The sequence below is a fragment of the Diadema antillarum genome, unplaced genomic scaffold (genome assembly GCF_040938485.1).
Source record: "Diadema antillarum isolate AM-2024a unplaced genomic scaffold, OU_Dant_1.0 scf00000024, whole genome shotgun sequence".
NCBI lineage: Eukaryota > Metazoa > Echinodermata > Echinoidea > Diadematoida > Diadematidae > Diadema > Diadema antillarum.
The window spans coordinates 2,982,433-2,997,589 of NW_027270913.1; the positions used below are offsets into that span (position 1 = coordinate 2,982,433).

The 15,157-nt window shown below is 36.9% G+C and overlaps 1 long non-coding RNA gene across 1 annotated transcript; it reads right to left on the reverse strand.

The window, feature by feature from the left end:
- Positions 1-11,921: 11,921 nt before the first annotated feature.
- On the reverse strand, positions 11,922-13,709 carry LOC139733118 (uncharacterized). The gene is made up of 3 exons (XR_011711063.1): positions 13,464-13,709; positions 12,677-12,815; positions 11,922-11,992 (listed from the first exon to the last, which is right to left on the reverse strand). It is a non-coding gene; the product is annotated as an uncharacterized lncRNA (long non-coding RNA).
- Positions 13,710-15,157: the final 1,448 nt, after the last annotated feature.

A 15,157-nucleotide genomic window follows, 5' to 3' on the forward strand; every position in this document is an offset into this window, starting at 1 on the left:
TCCAGCTCACTGCTTCCACAAACTTCCTGGCTTGATGATATTGGCAATACTGTTTTATCAATGTCCCGCTAAATGTGAGATGATGACTGGGGAGGGATTATGACACAGGCAAAAATTTCTTCGTTTCATCCTAGGTATACCAGATCCTCAGAGAGTCCGATGAGGGAGTGGAAAATGTCTGCCTTCACAGCCTTACATCAGATCGAGGGAAGTTGCTTGGTATTTCAGTATTTTCTGGTTTAACGACGTGAGCCATTGTTTTGATATTGGCACATTATCATATCAGGGATATTTCTAGCAGATTTCATGTATTTTGATAACAGTGTTGCTTGACAAAGGTACCATAAATTCGATTTGAAAGAGTGTAGTGGTGTATCTGTGTGAAAGTTCACTTCCGTCGCACAAAATTATGTACCGATGATTCGGTGTTTTGATTCGGATGAGGAGCGGATATTCCATAATGATGAATCATCTCCTTCGCTTCGGGTATCCCAGATATCATCTGGGGATAGAAATGAGGGAGGAAGTTTTTACATTTCATTTACATTATTATAGAAAGGTTTTCTCGCTTTCGTTATGTGCCTTGTCCCCCCTTGCTGTTTTGTCCTAATTGATGTAAAACTCTCATTACAAGCTAAGAAATAATATCAACTTGTGACTACTTTCCATGCCAAGGACTCATACACTGTACTAAGTAACCTCAACTAGTACACATGAAATATAGGAAAGTGGCAATCCTGACGGTAAACAATAATAAATTCTGATTCTTCCCACGAAAGTCACTTTTCCGGTGTCCAGTCATACTTAAATACGTTATACATTCCCTTTCTATTTTGTTGTTGTAAATTTTGAAATTTCGTCAATGGTACTAGGCCTTTATCAAGAGTACTGTTGTTGTTTTAAATGATATGTTACTATATAGGAATGTTACCGAAGTGTGTAAGTTCGTGAATTTCGCCATCAAATGGTAAGGTTTTTTTTTAAAAGAGAAATTGGAAATTAGATGTTTATACATTTCACACTTTATGTCTTTGTGTTTTGCACAGTGTAATGTAAGGAAAGTTATAGACTTGTATCTCTCTGGCTAAAAATGTCGCTCATAGTGCAAACGGCAAATCAATCTTTCTTGTCGTTTCACGTTGTGACCAGTAATGCGATCTGAGTCTCTTTGGTATGCTGTAATTCCTTTAACGATTTTTTAAATGTTTTTGTTTGTTTGTTTGTTTGTTTGTTGTTGTTGTTTTTTTGTGTGTTTTTTTTTTTTTTGGGGGGGGGGGGTTGTATTCCATTGTTATTTAGCCCATGATAGAGTATAATGCTTTTCAAAATACCACAGGAAGTCCCCGTTGCACACTGTTTTACATACATTAATTAACATGTCACAATTAAATTGTTATTTTGTTTTAGGCAGATAAAGAGAACCTTCATCTTGGATTAGATATTTCATGGCTTATTATGTTTGTATGTGTGTGAGCTTGGTGAGTGTGTGTAGTTTGTGCCTGTTTCTATTATGTAGACAGAGGGGTATTCTTTACTTTTCATCGAAAGTCGCCGACAGAATAAAAGAGAAAATTTTACAGGTCAGAGCAGTCCCACAATAATTACACTTAATAAAATGACAAAATTATTCGAAAAATCTGAAATGATAGACCTGGCATTTGGATAATCAGTTAAAAGCAAGTACATCATGGGCAGTGAGATTTTAAAAAATGCATTCTTGTCACATGTAGTTCTTTTTCCCGACCGCAAATTTCTGAAATTGAACTTCTAAAGCACTGTTGATTTGGGATATTTATAGCATTCAAAGTCTGCAAAAGAAATTTCTCTCACTTGTTTATGTTATCCTTGGCATGCTTGGTGGGGTGATATTTCCAAGATAACATGTTTTTGTGCACAGTTGTATTTGCAAGGAAGAAAATTAGTGATTTTGTGAGAAATGTGTTAAATTCACTCAGAGAGGGAGACAGGCGGTCTTATGTAATCGCTTTCAGCCAAGGATGAATGTCAGGGATACTTGGAATACCAAGACCCGCCCGAAGCTGTAGGTTGTATTGTAACAGTGTATAAAAGAGAGGCGAGTTATGTTTTGAGGAGCCAACAGGCTGTGGTCCTCGAGTTCGAATGCTGTTAATTTTTGGGAGGAGTGCTGTAAATTTTTGGGAGGAGTTGTGTATGGCCCTCGAGTCTCGGTAAGTGATAACTTAATATACCCAGACATGAATTGAATTAACCAGTGGTTAATTTATTGAAAATGTGTATAAGATTTGTGAAGTATTATAACTGTAGAATTATCATATATATGAAAATTGGATACGGTTTTCAGCTTAGTGGAAATTTGTTCTAATTTCTTAAGGGTTCTACCCCGAGTTCATGCTCCTACTCCGAGGCGAGTTCGTGCTTCACCTCGAGTTCGCACCACGCTTGGAGCTCGCACTCCCCATCGTCGAGAGAAGGTCATGATGCGCTGTCTATGCAGCATCGATAAGACGAGCACCACAGTATCTACTCACATCGGGGATGCAGTATGCACGTGCCTCCTGAACTTCGGATGCTTCTTTTGGGTTGCTGTCATCGCACGAGTCGTCATCGCCTTACGTCACTTCAATGACTTGATATCGCCATCATCCTACTATCATCACCAGTCTGTCATTGAGATCATCCCAAATCGCCATGCGAACTTCAATCTTCCATTAATTCAGGAAAGTGTGTTTATATTTTTTTCTTCTAATTCAAATTCTGGAATTTGATGCTATTGCTAACTGTCCGCAGTTATTTCTGTTGCGTGCACGAGTTGATTTTATACTTACCTGCAAAGCTGAGATATAAGTAACCAGATACTAGTAGCATGACGGGAAAGATTATTATTTGTTTTTGTAAAAAGTTACATCCTACGTTTCACAGAAAGACGTACCAAGATTTTTGAGACTGCTGCTAACTATCGTTCATTCGTATATATTTGAATGATATCGGAAAACGATGCAACTGGCAGAAATTATCCAGTTGGAATAAATAATCTAAATGCAAATTTGTGTGGAGTTTCTTTACTTGTCAGTACGTTGGCAAAGTCAGATCTCTCTTCATGTAATTACAGTATGCTTGGGGTACGTGAAGATGTTTGAGTTTTAAGTGCATGCTCTCTAAATTCCGTGGATTGAAAGTCAATCTGATACAGTAGATTGTAGTCAGGGACCAATCCAAAATTGGATTCAAAGTTTCAATCGAATAAGATTGAATTCTAACTCTATTAGATTGAAAACTTCAATCCAACGTTTGGATTGGTCCCTGACTACAATCTATTTCAATCTAAGGAATTTAGAGTGATGTTGGGTGACCAAAACACAGCCAAATACAAACCCAGGTTTGGTCCTGACAATATTATCAATTTCCGCTTTAACTTACTTACCGCAGAATAGCCGTATTTCAATAGTTAGCAAGAAAGAAAGAAACTGAGAATTTTACAAGTATTATTGTCCAAAAAGTCAGAATTCCGTTGGGTTAATTCGTGTCCTTAATTTGTCCTTCTAATGATACGCATTGCGTTCATGTTCTTCCATGTAGGAACACATTCCGTCTTATTTTATTTAGCTTACTCAGATGTTGAAAGATCTTGAAAAGGGAATCCCACTCGTCATCTGACGTCACTGGTTTGAAGGACAGTGCGACATTTTGGGCAACGTTCCAGGGAGGAGAAGGCGCGAAGAATGACAGAAAATGATGGCGAAATCCAGCCAGTTTTTCAAGCATGTCGTGAAAATGACAAAAAGTATGGTAATGATTTTATGAATTTGGAATATGCTTCTCTAAAGCAATGTTACCTACCAATCTAAGATATCAAGAACCTATGTCAAAATTTATGTCAAACCCTCTATATCATAAGGGATCAGACTATCTACTGTACTGGTTGTTTGTACGCCATCGGTAATCTGTACGCCATTTAAGTACCAGATCACTTGTTCTGAGCCAAATACTTTATCGGCTGTACAGACAGCCGTTATTTCCTGGTTTGGTGTCAGAGGGCTTGGTACTTCGAGAGTCACTCTGGTTCCACCTGAATAAGACAGCAACAGAAGAGAATGAAAGAGAATAATGCGGCTTGATGGCCTAACCTTACTTGAAATTTATTTAGCCAGCTCCTTCTACATGGACTAGATGCAATTGCCCTGATAGTAGAAAAAAAAAAATCAGCCGTTTTTTAGACAGATGCCAGACATAATTACTTGCTCCAACACTGTCATGAAAATGAATTTTTTGTGTGTGTTTGCTTGTTAGAAAATTAAATCATACCTTCATCTCTTTTTTCGTCTTTTTTTTAGCGACTAACAACTTTTTTAAAGAATCCCCTTGAAGAGAAATATTTACCGAAAAAGAAAACAAAATCCAAACAGAGGTGAGAGTGCAATTGAACGATAAATCCATACCTAATTTTGCTTTGAAACATACATAAATATAACAGTTGAAACTGTTTAAACGTTCATATCATACCGATGCAGTGGATTGCGATGGAAAATATCCCAAGAAGGACACATCTTCGTCTTTCATTCATCATGCTCAGACGTCGGGTGAATCCTGTACGTGAACGATAGAAAGTAGAAAAGAAAGAAATATATTTATTCAATAGCTTTGATAACAGCTGAAATTGATATATTGAAAGAATTAAAATTATTCTGCTTTTGCAAACAAACAAACAACTTTAGTTGTTTAGTGACATTACAATCCATAGAAGCTTGTGAGCACAGTTTTTTTAAAGACTTTAAGGACTATGTACAGAATTTGCGTTTCCGTTGAATTTTCTAAAACTATCATGGATACACACACAAGTAAGACAGAACGAAAGCTAAGTCGGTTTACTTTCAATCCGAAAAAAAATGATGAATCGATGGATACAATGAGAACGAAATGTTTGGAAAGCTCGACAACCTGATGTGCGCTTCCTATGGTGGTCTTTTATTCTTGTGTGTGAGCCGATCATTCGACCGTCGCACACTATTCCTGCAAAAGATTGTTCCGCGTAAGCCATTGTCGTATAGTTCAAAATATTTGCCGGATGCACATTACACAAGAGGTAATCATATCAAATAATCGTGTGTCTAATCTATCATCGTCCTTTTCAGTATGATTGCAGTTGTAATGGTTTTCTTTGTGCATATGTGTGGAACTACTTTATCTAGTTGCGCCATGACACTATGATAACCATGTACAATGGTATTGTAGATTATGCCAGCTTGATACATGAACCCCTGTTTCCTGTATGCTTGTAAAAACGACTAAATTGATGTGTCATCACTACATCCTGGTTTCAAAATTCAACACGACGCACATGATTTCTTGTAACGCTGTTATATTGAAAATAGTTGACCATCATAAGAGATTCAGGTAGTGTGTTGACGTGTGAATACCTCTGATAACAAAAAAAAAAAAAAAAAAAAAAAACCGGGTCATTTTAGACACGAATTTAGTGTCACCACGTGAGAAAGTCCATAAAGTATTATCACACTTAGCTCATGAGTCATGCTCTCTGATGATTTGTAACACTGCCTTAGTGAGTTAGTGCAGAAACACATTATATCGACATTATTATATATTTCAGTTCTATTACTCTAACCCCTCTTAAGTGGTGCAGATACATATCTGCACATAAATATCGTATTCACACACATTACCATAACATCAATCTTAACTCTACAGAATACAACACTTGTGTCAATGTTGTGTCTAATTTAACTTTTTTGGCAATGAAAAAGTTATAACCTACACATCAACTGTATGATACAATGTATTATTGATAGAGTACAGTTTCTTGCCAATTCTGAAGTTCAATTACTCATCCAGAAGATGTAAAGTAGACCGCATTGACCTACTTAAACCCTGGAAATGACTTCCGATCAGCCCCCATCCGATATCTCTGGGATGTTCTGTGAGGTTTTAGTTTATTTATTTTATCATAGGAAGTTCATTTGTAAGCAAAACCAGAATAAATCGGAATATTTACTTAGCTGCAAAACATAGAAACCAGATTGTTAAAAACAGAAAACTTTGGATCAGTTGCAATGATTTACCAGTGATGATTTTCAAGGAGAGGAGTTGGTGTTGTTACTAATTGCCACGATATTTCTGCGTTATAAATAGTGACATGCGCATATGAACCAATGGAATTAGGGTAAAATAGATATGTCATCTATAGATATGTCAGCTGTGCTGTATGACATGCATGCGTGTGGTGTGGTGGAATATCACAGTTGGTGGAATACTTAATACTTAAGAAATTCCTAAACTTCAATTTGTGCTGTCTACGAATTTCTTCTAATTTTCACATTCTCGAGCAATATTTTTATGACTCTGATATAATTTTTTTTTCACATGTGTTTTTGCTCCCAACGACAGTGTGAGATGTTTTGTTCTGTTTTAATACACAGGGACAGCAGACGGAGGAAACCTATGCAATATTTTGTTTTTATTGTAATTTAATGTCTATGTATAATTTGCCCAGTTTATCTGATTTTTACCAGCATTGAGCATTCAACGCATCCATACGATTAATTCAGGTGATCTTTCTCTTTGGATCTGTACATCAAGTCATGATCGCATATCACAGAGCACATACATGTACATTCGAGATTTCCGCAACACACAGTCATGTGTCATAATATCATGCAGAGGATTGTTGCTCTTTCCTTTGCCTAACAAAACACAGGAAATGGTTCGTATTGACTTTGTCAGCAGACACGGTGTGATTTAAAAGAGAATCAAAGAACCATAATTTGACACCACACGACTTACTCCTCTTCCTCCCTCAAAGTTTCAAAATACGTTTCACTCATCCCGACGCAAGATATCATAAAACCAGCCGTAGTTTACTTCCGCATGTGCGAACAAGCATACTCTTTTTCATCTTTTCATGAAGTGTGTCATTGACAGAAATTGCTTTTCCTCATGACCTTCATTTCCCTCACAGATTGATAATGACGCCAATACGTTTCTTCTACCAGTATAGGATTTCTAGTATATTATGCAGGTTTCTGGGCTTGTTTGTTTGTTTGTTTGTTTGTTTGTTCGTTTGTTTGTTTACCTTTGTGAGGGAGAGATACGAGAGAGAGAGGGGGAGAGAAAGGGAAACAGGTCAGTCCTTTGAGACAATATTTTGTTCAGTTGCACGAGTCTCGTGCTGGAATCAAGGACTAAAATTTATCATAATCGCTCTATTATCAATACGATGTCTCGTCTCTGCACATACACTTTTAGCCACTCACAGGCAAACACTCACACACACGCACACACACACGTGCGCGCGCACACACACACCCTAAACACTCATCACACACTCATTATTTCATTTCTTGCATGTTATATGAAGAATCATTCATGTGTCTCTATCTCAAACGAAGATATATACCCACGTTATTCGCAGTTTTTTTTTTTAAAGACGAGAGAATGCATTAAAAAAGCAGTACACATGACACGTAGCAGCTTGACAAGAAGTAGGCCTTCAGCCATTGTCAGTAGCTGCAAGTGACTTACATTCAAGGTATATAATATGACATTTTCTGCGAAGATAATTTTTGCAAAAAAAAATGTATTTTTTGTACGATTAAAACCAAATCTTCATTGAGGACGTCTAGGCGGGCTTCGAGCAGAAAACGAGTCTTGGCATTATGGATAGTAAAACAATCCAATAATCACGTAAAAGATAATTTCTTGTAATCCTTTGATTTTAACTTATATTATACCTGTATGGAGAATTGTAATCTTTAATTTTTTGGGGAATGCGTATTTGAGAGTATAATCAACAGCGCAGTTACTGTAATTTACTATTTTTGTTTGCTTGTTTGTTTGCTATTCTTTTCTACCTTTTTTCTATATTTATCTCAAAGCTAGACACACGTGTAGTATCTTTGTTCGCATTTTAATAGTTCAGTTCACTGGTGCCTGTTTTCCATTCCAAGTCCCATTAGACCTAATGTAGCTACATTATACAATAGATGAACCGGGCCCCCTCACACCCACTAAATCTCAACTTTTATCATTGACATAATGTGCAAACACATTGCCTATCTATTATGGTGATGACGGAGTCAAAGCGTAATCATGTGGTCATCTTATTAAAGGCGTTATTTACCATTTGCAGAAGCAAAAACCCGGCTTTAGTGCTTCAAAATAGTTTTAAAATGTGACTTTCCGATAAAAAACAACCAAGTAAGGTACATGTTAGGTATTGCTTGATATACAAAATGTGAACAATAGTTATAATAAATTGTGTCGAGAATAAACCGTCTACATTTTATGATTTACTGAGAAAATAGTGATAGCCACATTCTTATATAGTAGGATGTTTTTGTAATAACACTGACGTGCACATATTACGCATCAAAATATGACAACTTAAACATTTTTAAATCCCTGCGCCAAATGTAAACAATACCTTTAATAAAAAGAAAACTCTTAACAATGCTTGTAGCGCCCTCTTGCCACCATTATGAGAAGAGGACATTTCTCAATACAATTCTGAGCTTTTGTCAATATTAAATTGATGTGCCAAACCTTAGTTGTTACTAGTATATACTTAGTTTTAAACGTCCATATCATTGAATTTAGAAACAATTTTCATGGACCTTGTAGATTTTCACATTTTTATGTAGATAACAGTACATGCATAACTTACAGAACACCATTGTTGCTACTTTTTATGGCGGTTTGAGAAGAAAAGACTGCATTGATAACTAGTCATTAGCTGAGAGGCACTTTTTTCCTTTAATTTCGGCAGTAAAGGAGTATATTTGATTTTGCAGCCTGCGAAATAGCATTTATAGCAGCTTGAGGACTATTGGAGTTCCTCTAATTGCTTAAAACTGTAGTTAATCAACTCTCAATATTAATACTGATGAAGATTTTGTAAAACTTTTTCTTTGACGATTTGAGCTGAAGGTTGCGCGTGTGATACGATTCAACACAAATTAGGTACAAAGATTCTTTGCAACTTGAACGTGTCCTTACAATTTATTACAGATTGTGATTAAACACTTGGTAGCTGTTTCCATTCTTTGAATTGGTTTGAAAAAAAAATCACCCACTTACAAAACAATACTCCCCAATTAAGCTCTGACTTCTGATGTTATACTATAACATTTCGCCCGACCCGCGTGATGCATATTTCATTACACGAGTTATGATAACCAAACATATAAACTTTTGCAGTAGGCACTTTTCATTTTAAATTAATGGAGGCTCTTTAGGCAAATGGATGGGTGCGAATACCGTCCTTTTAGACAAGCAACAGCCTCATGCACACTCTACATGCGTGTAGAAATAAATTTGACCTTCATGTCTTTATTCCTCTCACCATGCTCACAATGCATGAAAGCGACCATTAACAGATGACTGTATGATGAATTGAAACAAACAAACAAGCATAAATACATTTGCTGTAAACGTGTTCAAAGCAATGCAAACGATGATGCAACACTGAATTACAAGGTCTTCGATCAGGCTTTGATGAATATCATTTACCCGTTACGTCATATCCCAGAGCTGTAAAAGATAACATACGTGTATTCTCTAACAGAGATTTCCTCTCAGTGACGTTTCACAGGTTTAATATTTCCTGTCTCATGAATAATAAACAAAGTCAAAGATTCAGTCGGTTTTGATAGACAAGTTTATTGCAAAAGTCGGTATATTTGTTATTCATGTAATGCGTCATAACACATCGATACATTTATAAAAATCATTATTCTTATGGGATATCGTTCTTTTCGTGACAAATATAATAGCATTCTCTCTGCATTTCCTCTTTTAAAGATCAGCAATACAAAAAAAAAATGTATCTGCATAAACTCTCTACACTTTTGCACCATGCTGCACCATTCCGCGTTTGTTCCCCCACTCGGAATCCGTTTGATGAGTGGTGACTGGATTGTCTTTGATTGTATTGTGTATACTCGAGGCCATTATCCTTATCCAGCATCTGATTGTCATAATGATCTCCTGCATTTTTATCATGCCTAGATTAGTTTCATTTGTCTTTTGAAAAGCAGGCACGTCAAATATTATTTTCATTAAATGCGGAAAAGACACCTGCTTGTTTTATTTTTGCATAATTAGGAAAAATAGTGATATACATTCAAGTCAAGCATTTACCTTTGTCAAAGTCATTCAATGTCCAATAATGATTTACTCATTATCTTTGTTTGACTTCTTGTTATATTCTTGTATGAAAAGAGAACATGCTAAAAATCTTGTCACTAACTGAGCAAACAGCAAAGCAACAGCAACCGCGAGAGATCATACGTAAAATATCATGCTTATCAGGGGGGGGGGGGGGGGGGGGGTTGGACATTAACTCACCACACAGTAAAGTTTCAAATTCATTGAATATTTGTATTTAGCTAATTAAAATTAAGAAATTCATCAGTTGCTAATGAAAAGCTTATCGACAATTAAAGTAAGCATAAATTACAGTAGTATTGAATTCGTTACCTCACTATTCATTTCAAAGCATGCTCTCCGTTAACTCGTTTTAAGTCACTTCCATCAGCAAAGACGAAACAATCATTTAAATTATGGGCATAATCCTATAGGAAGCTACAGACGAGACATAAAGATTTGCTTGCTTGTTTGTTTGATTTATTTCATTTTCTTCAACATAATTTCATACAAAATCAAATTTCTTGTCAGTAATATCACAGAAAACGTCACTATACGGATTACAATGTACATAAGTCGAAGAAATTGTGTTCATTGTGAAATTGTAGACATTACTGCCATTGACACAATTTACATTGTATTACAAAATTTGAATATTGATTATAAGAAATAAAATTATGCAGAAGGATCCGACTGCCTCTATGAGCGATTACTCAAACACATGGCAGTCCAGAAAAGCTATGGGGGGGGGGGGGTGGACTGACGAGGGCGGGTAAGAGCATTCATACAGTTTGTTAAGCAGAATGGGGGGAAAGACCTGAACATGTAGAAAGCAATACAGTAGGTTTTGAATTCTAGTGCATAACTAGTAACGAAGATATGGTAGACTAATGATTATGATGATGGCAGACTGATGAAAAAAAAGAATGATGATAGTGATGGTGGTGATGATGACATCAATGGTGATGAAATGGCAGACACAGAAACATTAACTGTGTATATTTTCAGTAGTTTTACATGTAATTTAGAGAAATAAAAAAAGACTGACCAATCATCGTCAATAGGGGGCCTACTAAAACCGTATTCACAAATTGTCATCTAGCAGTAACATACATGCAGTTTTCACTCTATAGCCTTAAAAGAATACATCATTTACATGATTTAACATAATTTAAATGTGCGTGACAATTGTCTGGCCCATTATGTCTCACGGATTTTTCTGCAATTAATTATTTGGGATTTATTCGATGAAAGTTTTGCAGTTAATAATAATGATAAGAAGACTAATAATGATAATGATAACGATAATATGGCCTTATTTATCCAGGGTAGCCTCTTCAGTGTTGCCACTGCTCTACCAGAGGGCCCTGTCCTTATTATTGCCCTAGCGTTGCCAGGTACCCATTTATATACCTGGGTCGAGAGGGACATTGTGGGTAAAACATCTTGTCAAGGACGTAAGCGCTGAGCGGGACTCGAACTCGGGTCCTCCGATCGGGAGTCGGGAGTCTTATCCACTATGCAACAGTACCCCCCCCCCCCCCGAATTAAGAATAGAATAAAAGAATGGACAGTATTATTCAATTCAGTATCATAACAGTATTATTCAATTCGAGAAAAATCCTGAAAGGAAACCGGAAATAGATTGTTCAAATATATGAATATAAAAAGTAAACACTGAAATTCATCAATACAATGTTCACTGTTATCAACTGATTAAAAAAGAGATAGCATAAATGATTTTAAAGTTGGTTAGGATACAAAGTGTACAAAATTATGATTCTTCGATCGGAGGAAAACGTGTTGTCAATAATCCAAGGCTTTCCCTCATTTTGGCCCTCGCAGCGTTCCATACCTGCAGGAAAATATAATGAAGGAAATCATAAATCTTTGCCAGAGAAATGGTGAAACAAGCAACAAAGTCTTGGTGACAATTGAGAGAACTAAAGGGGCATGTAAGAGATTCACAGAGTACGTTCTTCACACAAAAAAGTTTGTCTATAGAAAGACTGGTGCTACACTATATGAAGCACCCCTGAAAATGAAGCACAAAGAACCACAAGGAAGGCAATTAATGAATATACGCCAATGAGGAATGTAGTAATGGATATGAAGAATCTACGGTATAGTGTATCGAACAGCTTCTAATGCTTTGAGACAAAAGTGAGTGATGAAATACAATAGTAGCAATATAAACTGGCAGTGTTTTCAGTGATCATTGTCTCAATACATTCGCAAAGTATACACTAAGAAGAGCCAATCATGTCAATCCAATAAGTGTAAGTTTTCCGATGAAAGTTAATATTCTATTTTTTTCTTTTCAATAACAGCTTTCGCCTCCTCGCCTGGTTGTCTCATAATTCTGTCTACGTGTAGACTCCAAGTACGGTTTCCCAGGAGTACAACAGTTTCTTAGCAAATACCAACACACTAATATGTAAATGATGTAGCAAATAGTGATTAAAAATGTGAACATTCCAGTTGACCACTCTGTCAGAGCAAGAATACCGAAAATTATGCACACTGTGAATTAACTCACCTCAATCAGTAGACATTCTTTCTCTTCATGAGGACAGTGAGGCAGGTGATGACGGAGAGGATGAAAATGACGACGAGAAGAGCGTACGTGGTCGACGATTTCTGGAGGGCCCCTTGACGAGGGCTCGCTATGGGACCCCCTATAATAATGTAATATAATCATAAAAGCACCAATGCACAACGGTTTTTCTATATGTTTATAGTTCTTGTTTTAGCAGGCAGAGATATCAACAACCTAAAGGCTGTCGAAGCATAATCCGTTACGAAGACGCATTCATTGCTGAATCACTTTGAATGTATTTCATTGATTTTTTTTCTCTCCCTACCTCAATATTTGTCAGAGTGTTGCAGCTTACCAGTTTACCGAAAGAAAAAAAAAGTAACTGTCTTATTGTTCACATTAAGTATACGTTAATCGAATTTAAACTCTAACACGTGCAGGACTTAAATAACATTGCTATGGTTAATATCAGACAACAGTGACATCGCTCGTTTGTAGCTTTTCACTGAAAGCCCTCTGGCGCCCTCTTGTGTCTCTGTGATGTCGGATTATCATCTCCATACATTATGTGGCGATACCCGTGAAGTGACTACGAGATTTCTGATCCTCATCATGTACTTTCGTAATCAAATCTAACTTGGAAGTGAGATGCAGCTACTGATGATTGAGACGGTTAAACAGTGGTACTTTCCTTCCCTAATATTGAAAAGGGATCCCTTTTTAGTCTATATGCATACACACTGTGTGCTTTGTTTTTAAGAAGGAAAGCTCTTGTTATTTAGCATACCACTCGGAGTTTCTGTCCGGCAATGTTCCATCCATGACAACGTGTCTCCGATTCCGTTGGTCGCAGAACACGTGACATTGATGCAGGCATCCGGGAGTGGAGACAGGATCGCTGAGGCACAGCTGGAGGAGGACAAGGTGTCGTTATCAGCTGTAATGGTGTATGTGTGGAGATGTGGGTAAGGCTGGTCAGAGAGGTCAATATGACAGGAGATGATTAGAGTTACCAGGTTTCCTTCACCTCTGATTTCAGTCGTCTGGATCCTAAGGATGTTACTACCAGGTTGTTCGGGGCCCGGTTCTGGAATGAGATAGAATAGTGATAAAGGGGGAAAAACTTACCAGGGAAGAGCCTGTTTAGAAGGTTCGTTTTCACTTTCTCAACTATGATTTAAAAGCACGACGAAATTATATCTACAGTTTAGAGATGTTGACTGTTGGGAACTATGAAGGGCTGGTATAGTTTTGGTTGACATCAGGGCTACAGGTTTCCAACTTTGTTGCGAGACAAAAATTAGAAACCACATGAATCATGAAAGAGCATACAATTCAAAGCGAATTCAAAGAGAAGTCATATTTTTGACAATATAACAAAATAGTGACACCTGCCATGCCTGTGACTATCAAGTACTGAGACCAGAACGACTACACACTGTGTGAACTTAAAGAGGTGGTATATTTTCGGTTGAGATGAGGGACCGTGGATTTAAACCTTTTGTGAGATAATTAGAAACCAGTTATATAATGATAAAGATCATATAATCTAGAGGAATTCGATGTTTATTTGATGAAAATTGGTTTTGAAAATTTTCCAAACCCCTAATCCAAAGACAAAAATAAAAGGGTGGGTCTAACCTTTTATCAGGACAACTTTGTTTTATATCTCAGCTATTTCAAAAGTATGACTTCAACTGCAAACTCACTAGTACCTAAAATTCTGAAGTATGCAGAACAGCTGTTGATCAATCGTATTTAACAATGTTAAACTTCTTTAGAATAAAAGTTACTAGAAGCTTTAATTCATTGTATTTTCACTGATTTTGGAGAGAAAAAACCGAAGAACGAAAACAATGTATGTAAACTTTTCCTCAAAAAAAGTTTTGCTGTCACTGAGCTGTTAGCTCCCCCCCCCCCCCCCGCAAAAAAAAAAAAAAGTGCTTTACATTTACCTGACTGTGTGGGACAGTAGGTCTTGGTCGCTTCAGTCTCTCCATATTCATTCATACCAGTACACACAACATCGATGCATTCGTTGGGTCGAGAGTCTATCGTCACCGTAGGAGAAGCTGAATCGGAAATGATGCTATCGTCGACTGCAATGAGGTAGGTGTTGATTCGTGGAAAGGGTTGGTCGTCTGGATCCACGTGACAAGTAATGATGAGGCTTGGTTCAGCATCCTCTCTAGTCTCAAACCCCACGCTGATGATTCCTTGTGATGGCTTATCTGTTGGACATGATTATTGTTACATATTGTTCAACGTCCGAAACCCATAACCGGTCATCGATGGTAAATTAAAATGGATCGCGAGGTTGCTAAGTTGAAAATGTAATAGCGTTAGGTGGATGGAAATGGAGTCAGAGATGTTTTTATTTATTTTTATTTTAATTTGCTCAAAATTCACAAGAGGTTGCCTTCTAGATGTTCATTCAGTAACCAAGTGTTAAATAGAATAAAGAGCAACCATCTACAAAAG